Below are 11,099 nucleotides of genomic sequence, written 5' to 3' on the forward strand. Positions count from 1 at the left end.
GGTCTCTGGATGGCTAAGGAGATGAATTTAAGCCGGGTAAGGTGCTTGGGTGACTCAGACCTCGTGGCGCAACAGGTCTCAGACACATGGAATTCTAAGGATCCCCTTACGGCGGCTTATCACCATGAAGTAGATGATGTAGCTGGGTACTTCAAAGGGTATCAGGTGGAGCACATTGATAGAAGGAAGAATGAGGCAACTGATGCTTTAAGCCGGTTGGGCTCTCAGCGTAAGCCGGTGCCACCTAACACCTTTCTTGACGTTCTGCATAATCCTTTTGTCAAAGTACCTACAGAGGAAGAGCTTGCAGTGCCAGACCCAGAGGCACAGTTGGTTGTTGCACTTCACGTCATCCCGGATTGGAAATTGCCATACTTGGCTTATATGACCCAGGGAGAGCTGCCTGAGGATGAGACCTTGGCGAGACAAATTGTCAGGCGGTCCAAATCCATGACAATTGTTAATGGCGAGTTACATCACCTCAGTGTTACAGGGGCGTTCTAGCGTTGTGTGTCACCTGCAGAGGCTCAAGAGATACTTCGAGAGATCCATGAAGGGGATTGTGCTCATCATGCCGGTTCAAAATCTCTGGTGGCCAAGGCTTTCCGTCATGGTTTTTATTGGCTGACGGCTCATGTTGATTGAGAAGATCTTGTTAGCAAGTGTGACGGATGTCAAAAATTCTCACGACGAGCTCATATGTCAGCTCAAGAATTGAGGATGATTCCAATTACTTGGCCGTTTGCAGTCTGGGGGCTTGACATGGTGGGACCTTTCAAAAGGTCTAAGGATAAAAAGACACACCGCGTGGTGGCAGTGGATAAATTTACAAAGTGGATTGAGGCAGATCCGGTCACTCAGTGTGATGCGGCCACAGCAGTTCAGTTCATCAAAAACGTGATCTTTCGTTTTGGTTTTCCACATAGCATCATAACTGATAATGGCACTAATCTCTCCAAGGGTGCCATGGAAGAGTTCTGTCAACGGGAACATATCTGTCTTGACATTTCGGCTGTTGCTCATCCTCAATCCAATGGTCAAGCAGAAAGAGCTAATCAGGAGATTTTAAGGGGTATAAAACCACGGCTCTTGGTCCCCTTACAGCGGACTCCGGGTTGTTGGGTGGAAGAGTTACCCTCCGTGCTATGGAGCATCAATACAATGCCTAACAGATCCACGGGTTTTACACCTTTTTTCAGGGTGTATGGAGCAGAGGTAGTTCTGCCAAGTGATATCCGGCACGACTCGCCCCGTGTGGCGGCTTACGTTGAGGCTGATAATGAAAAATCTCGACAAGAGGCACTTGACTTGTTGGATGAAGAGTGAGACTTGGCAATAGCCCGCTTGGCGATTTACCAGCAAGACCTTCGTCGCTATCACAGCCGCCGGGTCAGAAGCAGAACCTTTCAGGAAGGTGATTTAGTGCTCCGGCTCATTCAGGATCATTCCGATATGCACAAGCTATCCCCTCCTTGGGAAGTACCCTTTCTGGTCAGCAAGAATCTGAACAACGGGTCATACTACCTCATTGATATTCGAGACACAAAGACTCATGTAAGTCGGAGGAGGAGACCCGCCGGCCGTGGAATATAGCCCATCTTCGGCCTTACTATACTTAAGCCACTGGCTCTTTAGATGTATATATTTTTTGACAATGTATATATTATTATAAAGTAATAAAGAAGGACCACTGTCCTTTTTTCACCCTCAAAAAAGTGTATATGTCTTTTTGTCAGGTGGTGGAAACAACCAATAGGGACTGGATCATATCTGAATCCGGCTTTACCTTTGGTCCGGCTTATGATCATATCTGCATCTAGCCATGATCACTTGGGGGCTTCCTGTTCAACCATAGGTCGTATCCGAACCAAAGAGAACATAGCTATCAATACCCGCTTGATCGACATACTGCCAAACCTATTTGGGGGCTTCTTGATCATATTTGAATCACAGCTTAACCCCTTTAGGTCTGACGTGGATCGTATATGAATCAGCGTCATTAAACAAATCTTATGGTCACTTGGGGGCTTCCTGTTCAAACATAGGTCATATTCGAAACAAAGAGAACATAGCTGTCGATACCCACTTGATCGGCATCCCCAAGCCATTGAGGGCTATATGATCGTATCCGAATCAGAAGCCTGTAAAGTATTTTGATAATCCTGAAACCTTGTGGAAAGCATTATGAGATGTTTTTTGTCTTGCCGGTTTAATATTCATCACCCCAGGTTGTTAAGTGCCAGGTGAACATTATATGAGCCGGGAAGATTATCAAAGGATAACAGAATAAGGCAAGCAAAATTTAAGACGCCAAGGAAGAAATATACAGCCATGGCGGCTTACAAAAAGCATTAAGCGATAAGAACATGCACGAAGGCATGACGAGCATTGGGAAATTCTTTCTACCCTATTACAAGACTCCCCGAGTCTGAATAGATGAAGCATTGTTTTTTGGCCAAACACCTGGCGATTCACTCCTTCAGTGGGCTTGAAGGCTCCGGGTTATCCTTCTCCGCTTCTCCGTCGGCTGTTTTGTCCTGGAAAGTTGACGAGGCCCAGTCAATGCCGCTCAAAGCTTCAAACTCAGCTTCATCATCTACTAAACCGGCCGGGTCTACTTCAGGGGCAAAAGTATGCTTACGAATTGGAGGGATCAGGCTGATTTGATCATATGGAGCGTTTGGGATTCTCCAGGTTTCACTGTCATAAGCCGGCGCATACTTGCTAAGGTCAGTGTCATTTCCAATAAGGGTTGTCACCGGATGTATGGCTCTGACACAGGTGGTGAAATCATGGTCATCAAATGCAGTGTCGTCTTCCTTCAGACTTGGGTACCCAAGGGCAAGGTCGACAAGGTCTAGTTCTGGGAGCCATGCTTTAGCCCGGCTCAATGCGGCCATGGCCCCGGCTCTTGAGGACGCCCGCCTCAAGTCTTGGATCCGCTGAGGAAGGAAAGCGAGGCTCTTCAACACGTCTTGCAGAAGGCGGGGATGTGGAGTTGATAAAGCTACAACGGCCAAGGCGCGTTGTGACCCGGAGTACAGCTGTTCTACTAAGGTGTAAACTGCTTTAAGCTTGATCAGCATGTTTTGCGTCAGATTGGTACTCCTGGGGCCTATATGGGCATAAGCATAACCGTCAGCCGGAAGTAATTAATGCAATAGTCATTATAAGGCTACAATGTTTAAATATGTTTCACAATAACTTACCGAAGATGGATGACACCATTTGAGATATCTGCTGTTTTAAGTCGGTCAGCTCGGTTGTTGCTTCTGCAAGAGATGCTTCGGCTGTTTCGGCCCGAATCACCAGGGAAGCCTTCTCATCAGCCCAAGTTTTCTTCTCCGACTCAAATTTTTTCTTTAGTTTCTCATTTTCAGAGACACTGAATTCAAATTTGGAGTTAGCCTTCTGTGTCTCAAGTTCTTGAATTTTTAGACGACTCTTCAGGACCGCAAGCTCTGATTCAAACTGATTTATGGCAGCCTGCATTGACAACAGGTTATGGTAAGGATTATAAGGTAACATTAAAGTCTCAAGCACCTTACAAGTAAAGATACTTGACACTTGGGGGCTAATGTATGCTGAAGAATTTTAACCTTCTTTTGCCAGGTCACATATATTAAAGTCTCAAGCACCTTACAATTAAAGATACTTGACACTTGGGGGCTAATGTGTATTACAAATTTAAAAGCCTTATGTTATAACCGGGTTAAGTAAATTCTTTTTGAGCCGGATAAGTTAACAGGTAAAGCAGATTTCTAAAGTCTACAGCATATTTGTTCAATAAGCAATAGACTTGGAGGCTGGTACAGTATGTAAGACTTAGGTAAAAAGTATAAGTAATACCTCAGAATTGTGATGTATTTGTTTCACCATGTCAATTTCCAGGTCACGACTATTATGCACTTGATTCAGGTAGCCCGAGACTATATCACCAATGCTTAAGTGAGTATAATCAGTAATGTCCTGCTTGGCTTTTCGGCGTTGGGCAAATTCTTCCTTGGCGTTACATTTGGCAAGGACGGTAGGCCGTCCTAGTTCAACAAACTGAGACTTCACAATCTCAACTTCCGGTTCATTTGTTTTGACCGGGCTAGGAGTTTCCGGGTCACTTGTGTGGAGAGTATCTTCGGCAGGTGGATCAGAAGTTGGCATTGGAATATCAGAAGCCGGATCTGGCGGTGGCTGATGGGCAGAGTTGTTTGGAGCAGATGCATTAATCACTGGTTCAGCTACGACCGGTTCTTCGGATGCCTTATTCTTCTTTGCCCGTTTACTGGGCTTCACTTGCATGCTGTTAACAAAAGCAGAAGGATGAATATGCAAGTATGGGTAAAGTAAAAGTGCAGAAGGTTACATTACCCGGGAGCAGTTTTGAAAGTCGGCATGTTTGACTGCATGGATTCACCGGAAGAAGGAGAAGTATCCTGATAATTGGAGTGGGACGAATTGAGAGGATGACGAATTAAGCCCGCTAAAAGTAAAACAGAACGTATATCGGAGATAACCTCAGTCCGACGCTTCCTGGGTACGTCAGGTAAGCCGGAGGAGAGTTCTGCATCCTTGTTGTTCCGGGTCTGCCTCCGGCTCTCAAGCTGTTGTTGCTTCAAAAGAAATTGAGGATCTTGATAAGCAAGTGCATGTGAAAATCTTACTTTCCGGGTCACCCTTCGGATCTTTTGCTTTGGCAAAGGCTCTAAGTTGGAGGAGATTATAGTTACCTCTTCATTGGTTGCTCGACTGTTCCCCGTATCCTCCTGAAGGGATAGAATGTCAGACAGGTGATAACAAGGGACTTAAGAAAATTTAAAGATTACCTCTTCCTCATCTGAAGAGCTATCCTTCAATCTGAGTAAGTCGGAGGCGCTGGGTTTCTTCTTCTTTGAGGTTCCTACCTTGGTGGCTTTCCTTTCAGCTTTCTTGGTCGTCCTGGCTTGTTTGGTGGCTTCATGGTCATATTTGGCTTTCCAGAAGTTATCATCGGCATGTGGAAAAAGTTAATGAATTATGAGTACCAAGAAAGGTATAGTATAGCAATAAGTATTTGTTACGATTGATAACTTACTGCGGGGGCTGGGTTATTCTTGCAGAATGGAAGTAAGCCGAAGGCGTTGCTCGTCACAGTGCATTCCTTCATCAGTGACTGGATCGTAGCATCCACCACGTCATCTGGTAGGTCGTTAGTGCTATGGCATAACGGATCATTCTTTTCGACTATATAAGTACACATTAAGCCGGGACGGCGGCTTAATGGAAGTATTCGCCAAGTGACCCAGACTCGGACCAGATCGATGCCGTTTAAACCATTTCCCAATAGAGCTTTAATCTTCCTGATGGTGGAATTGAGAGGCACGCGTTCAAGGGTTGTCAGCTTGTCTGGTAGCTGATGGTTAGACTCAAGGGCCAGGGCGCGAAAGCCGGGCAGAGGCTTTTCATCAGCCGGAGAAGTGTCCTGACAGTAGAACCATGTATGGTTCCATGATTTGGGGTGACTCGGCAACTCAGCATAAGGGAAAAGACAGTCCCTCCGTCGCTGGATTGAGATGCCGCTAGGCTCAAGATTGGGCCCATTCGCACGTTCATTTTGCCGGTTCATGTAAAAAAGTTCCCTGAACAATAGCAGACTTGGCTCCTCACCCAGGTACACCTCACAGAAGACTTGAAAATTGCAAATATTTGACACGGAATTGGGTCCAATGTCTTGAGGTCTAAGGTCAAAGAAATTCAAAACCTCCCTGAAGAATTTTGAGCCGGGAGGAGCAAATCCACGGCTCATATGATCCGTAAAAAATATTACTTCCCCTGCTTTGTGGTGAGGCTTTTCTTCGGATGGGTCAGGGGCACGGTAAGACATGACATCCTTTTTTGGCAGATGCCCGGACTTCACAAACTCAGCTAGTTTGCTATTGGTAACTATGGATGGAACCCAATTGCAAGTTACAGGGCCTTGGTAGCCTTAGGAGCCATCACAGCAATTGGCCTATGGAAAAACAAGAAGATCCGGTTCAATTTTAACCCGGGAGAAAAATCCTAATTATTCAAAGTGGCGGCTTAATGAGGGGCCTAATGATATAAGGATGACTGTGCAAACAATATTTAAGCCGCTACAAGTATCAACATCAGTTCGGAAATTATTCGGATCATTTATTTAAGCCGCACACCTCGACAGTTCTGTTTCAGGGCATTTACCAGAAGAGGTTTCCGGGTGATAGAAACAAGTTTCACAGATAACAGTTATTACTCTGGATCAAAATATTGCTCTGAAAAGAAAATTTTCTAGACCTAAAAACAGGGCAGAGAAGTTCGTCCACTCGAAGAGTGTTTCCAAACAAGGGAAATGAGATCTATTTCTATGCAAGGTCAACACAAACAAGTACCACAGCAGTTCTACGTAGTTTTCACGATCTAAGCAGGGCATTGGAGGTAAGAACTAGCAAGGGTTTGCGTCGGGCGGTGATGAACGCCGATGAACTCGACAAAGTCCTAATGAAGATCTGAGAAAGGGAACGAGAGGAACTCACGGATGCGGACAAGCTGCGGAGGATCATCGTCGATCTCTGGTCAGAGTCAGGTTGATGTAGCGGCCTGAGTCGATGAAGACAAGGGTTCGACGGTGGCGGCAGCAGAGCTCTGGAGGAGGCAAGAGGAAGAAGACGACTGAGGGAAAGACCTAGGTCGCCGTATTTACAAGAGAAGACTGACCGAGAGGGCGCGAAAAACGAGGAGATAACATTTATTATCCAGCGGCTCTGGCGCCTCGATTCTCAGGATGGTCAGTAAAGACAAAGATCCGTTGAAGATATGCTGGAATAAAAATAAGTTTATTTGAAGATGACGTCACGGTGATTTAACCCGGATCCAGATGATGACGTCACGGCGGGTTAAATTTCTTCGCGCAAGACAAAAGACTACAGGACAGTTCATAAGGTATTTTAAGATTGACATGAACAGGTTCAAATCAATCTGGGGCCTAATGTTGGGGATATAACTATTTGTGTAAGCCGCCCAGGAGGGGCCGGGTTACGCAAAGAGGATTCACCAGAGAGAAGCCCAAGACCAAAGCATGAAGATGGCGGTTCATAGAGAGCTTAAAGGCCCACAGGCGACTTAAGGCCCGTTGTAATAAACCGCTATAGTAATATTACTTGTATCATAAGGTAGACTTAACTAGTCACGGAGCCGGACATTGTTTATAAGCCGGCCGGGACTCTGTAAGCCGCAGGGCGTCCGCCCGTGTATATAAGGGGATGACCCGCTGGCGGCTTAGGGCAAGAAACAACTCATCGAGAGCCAGGCGTAGCGTATCTCGCTCCCTGGTCATCGAAACATCAATACCAACCCAACTAGACGTAGGCCTTACCTTCACCGTAAGGAGCCGAACTAGTATAAAACCCCTCGTGTCCTTTGTCCTGATTAACCCCTTCAAGCTTCCTAGTTGCGATGGCTCCACAACAAAGTCCTTTCACGAGGACATCTGACATGACAATTTCACGACAGTCAGGATATTAGTAACTAGTAGCTGCTCGGTCTGGTGCCGAATAGGGATAAATCAGTGAATCCGCCTATAACTAGATTTATTAGTACGTTAACTAGGGCCATATATGCATGGCAACATGCAATCTACAGAATGTTTAACGGAGATGCTAAAAATCAGTCGACTGAGACTTCACGAAGTCTCACTCGACAGGTTGGCCGTTCGATGTTTGTCGCTTCAAGATTCACCTCATATAGTGTCTTGTATCAATTCGGCCTGTTAAGACGTGACCAGCCCACTTCCTTTTTGTTTTTTTGCCGCGAAAGGCTACGCGCGACTGGATGGCCTTTTCTGTTGTTTTGCTTTTGTCTACAACAAGCAGGAAACTTGCTGGCGCAGCCCACTCTCCTATATACCTGTACTTTCTTTTTTATTTTTTTTCCTTTTCTATTTTTAGTGTATATAATCATCAATTTATTTTTGCTAAAATGGTTTACTTGTAATTTCTTTTTATCTTTTGGCAATACGGAACATGTAAATTTTGTAGAACAGACTTTTTTTACATGCATGAAGGATTTTACGCTCGCTTGTTGATGTCTTTTGTACATGGATTTTTTGTTTATTTGTATGTTGCCTGTTCTTTTTTGTACATGGATTTTTTGTTTATTTGTATGTTGCCTGTTCTTTTTTGTTCTTTTTTTTTGTTTTAGTCATGTATTACCCAGGAATATATTTTCGTAATGTTGATATGCCCTATTTTTCCTACGCCGGGTTGACAGAAAAATTGTTGCCTTTTCTTTTTATTTGTCACAAAAACTCTTGTTCCCCTTACGTGCAACTAGAATTATTGGAATCCATGCAACTACAAGGGTGCAACACGTATGCAATTGCATGCATCCAAAACTACGTGCAACTCAAGGGGTAAAACGCCGCAACTGTGTGAGACTTGTGCGACGATGAGATCGAAACACGCATAATATGGGGAATTTTATTATTTAACTTTATTTTATTTTATAGTTTTTGTACTTTCTTTTTACCATCCACATGGAAGTCGATATCTAGTGGGATATTCAATTTTCTTTTGTTTTTCATGCAATTTGCCCGGTCGCTGAGGTGTTTCTTTCTTTCTTTTTATTGCTCTTTTCGAACATTTTTCTTGCTACCTTTTTTATTTTTCATTTTTTATTAAATAACCGTCTCACTTTTGAAAAATGGAAATGTTGCCATCTGGTTGCACAATCGGCCCTGACTGCAGCTACATGTCTACAACATGATCGTAACTCAGTGGTGTTTTTGTTGGGGAGGGAGTAGCTAGCAAGGGTCACCTCTAGGTACAGCTGCACATCTTCAACGCGATTGCAACTCTTTGGTGTTTTACCAGAAGATGTGTTAGTTGCATGTCTATCACTACGCACACAACTCCAAGTGCCCGCCAACTAAAACCCTATGATGTTCCATCGGGAGGATAGTTGCATGCTTGGGACTAGCATGCAATTGCAAGTGTCTTGTCCTGACTACAACTGCAAGTCTTCAACGCAATTGCAACTCTGTATTGTTTTGTCGGGGAGGGACAATTGCATGTTTGATACTAGCCATGCAACTGCAAGTATCGCCTCATAATGCAACTATGTGTTGTTTTGTGAGGGGGTGGGTGAGTGCGGAGTTGCATGTATACAACCAGGCATGCAACTCTGATTGTCGTGCCCCATCTGCAACTGCATGTCTTGTAACCCGACCGCAAGTGGACTTTTTTTTCCTGTCGAAGGGGGCAGGCCAGTTGCACGCCCGACAGCAGCCTGCAACTGCAAGTGCCGCATCCGACCGCAACTGCATGTCTCCCAACATGGTTGCAACTGGCCCTTTGTTTTGATGGAGGGGGCGGGCCAGTTGCATGTCCGACATTAGGCATGCAACTGCAAGTGTCGCACCCAACCGCAACCGCATGTCTTCTAGCCCGACCGCAACTGAACTTTTTTGTTCTGTCAGAGAGGGCGCCGCTAGAGGGGGCGGGCCAGTTGCAAGCCGAACAACATCCCCGCAATTACAAGCATCGCACCCGCCAAAATTGCATGTCCCCCAACATGGTTGCAACTGGACCTTTGTTTTGTTGGTAAGGGAGGCGGGAGAGGGGGCGGGCCGGTTGCATGTCCGACACTAGGAATGCAACTGCAAGTGTCGCACCCGACTACAACTGCATGTCTTGTAACCCGGCCGCAACTAGATTTTTTTGTTCTGTCGAAGGGGCGCCGCTAGAGGGGGCGGGCCAGTTGCAAGCCCGACAACAGCCCCGCAACTGCAAAGGCCGTACCTGATTGCAACTGCATGTCCCCCAACATGGTTGTAACTGGACCTTTGTTTTGTCGGAGGGGGCGACGGGAGAGGGGGCGGGCCAGTTGCATGTCCGACACTAGGAACGCAACTGCAAGCGCCGCACCTGACCGCAACTGCATGTCCCTCAACATAGTTGCAACAGGACCTTTGTTTTGCTGGAGGGGGCGGGCCAGTTGCATCTACGACACTAGTTGCACGTCCTCCCATGCGCAACCACATATGTGTAGTCTACATGTAATTGCAAGTGACACCACCCGAGCAAAACTAGGGTGTGTGCGGGGCGGGCGGTTGGTTGCTTGGGCAGATTGATATGATGGGTTTATTTTTAACTTTTTCGTTTTCTACTTTCTAATTTTTTTTGTGTTTTTCCCTTTTCTTATTAGTGATGTCTAGGATTTTTATTTTAAATAACGCCACTCGACTTGCACACCCATGGACCGCGCAGTTGCCTGTACTCTGGCCATGCCCATCCATGTACAACTTAATATATTTTTATTTTTATAAGATACTGCCACTGGTTATGCACGTGCCAACCACATGTCAATTGTCCACGCGCAATTCCATGCTCGTCATTTCTATGCAACCTTTTTTTCTCAAAATAGTGCCATCTGATCGCTCACACGTTGATCACACGCAATTACATGTCCGTCACCCGTGTGTAACTTATTATTTATTTAAAATATATTTTATTTTCGCACGGATCACCTAAAACTAGTGATATACACTAAGAAAGAAGTAGATGGTCCCATACTAGGCATATGCAACATTAGTCTTGTTCCAAATTAAATTTTTGTTGATCAGAGAGTGACCTTTAGTTTTCTACTAACTGCTTCCCCTTTTTTAGCACTTTTTACGACATGCACCAGGAAGCTCATTTTTAGTTCAACCAGAGATGTTCTCTAATTTATTTTTCCATTTTTTGTGTCAAAATTATGTGCTCAAGTAATACAAACACACTATTTTTTTATGCATCACGTTATGTTTCATGGGAACGCACTCCACGCCTGGCAGCGTTGACACAGACACGGTCAGAGGGTAATCATGAGGGCGTATCTCAACCTCGAAGTGAGCCGCCAAACAAGTAGCATAAATCCCACCATTTATTTTGCCCTAACACTTATTAAGATGGAGGCGATGAGCCACAATAGCTCCCAAGCTATAAGTGTTGTCACCCTCTAATGCACAACGTAAAACAGTAAGGTCTTGTGAACTAAGTGCACCCACCTTCTCCCTAGGCAGCAAGCATTTTGCAATGAAAAGTGCAAAGTAACGAACAGCAGGAAAATGTAAG

Source organism: Triticum aestivum, chromosome 6B (assembly GCF_018294505.1).
Source record: "Triticum aestivum cultivar Chinese Spring chromosome 6B, IWGSC CS RefSeq v2.1, whole genome shotgun sequence".
Lineage (NCBI taxonomy): Eukaryota > Viridiplantae > Streptophyta > Magnoliopsida > Poales > Poaceae > Triticum > Triticum aestivum.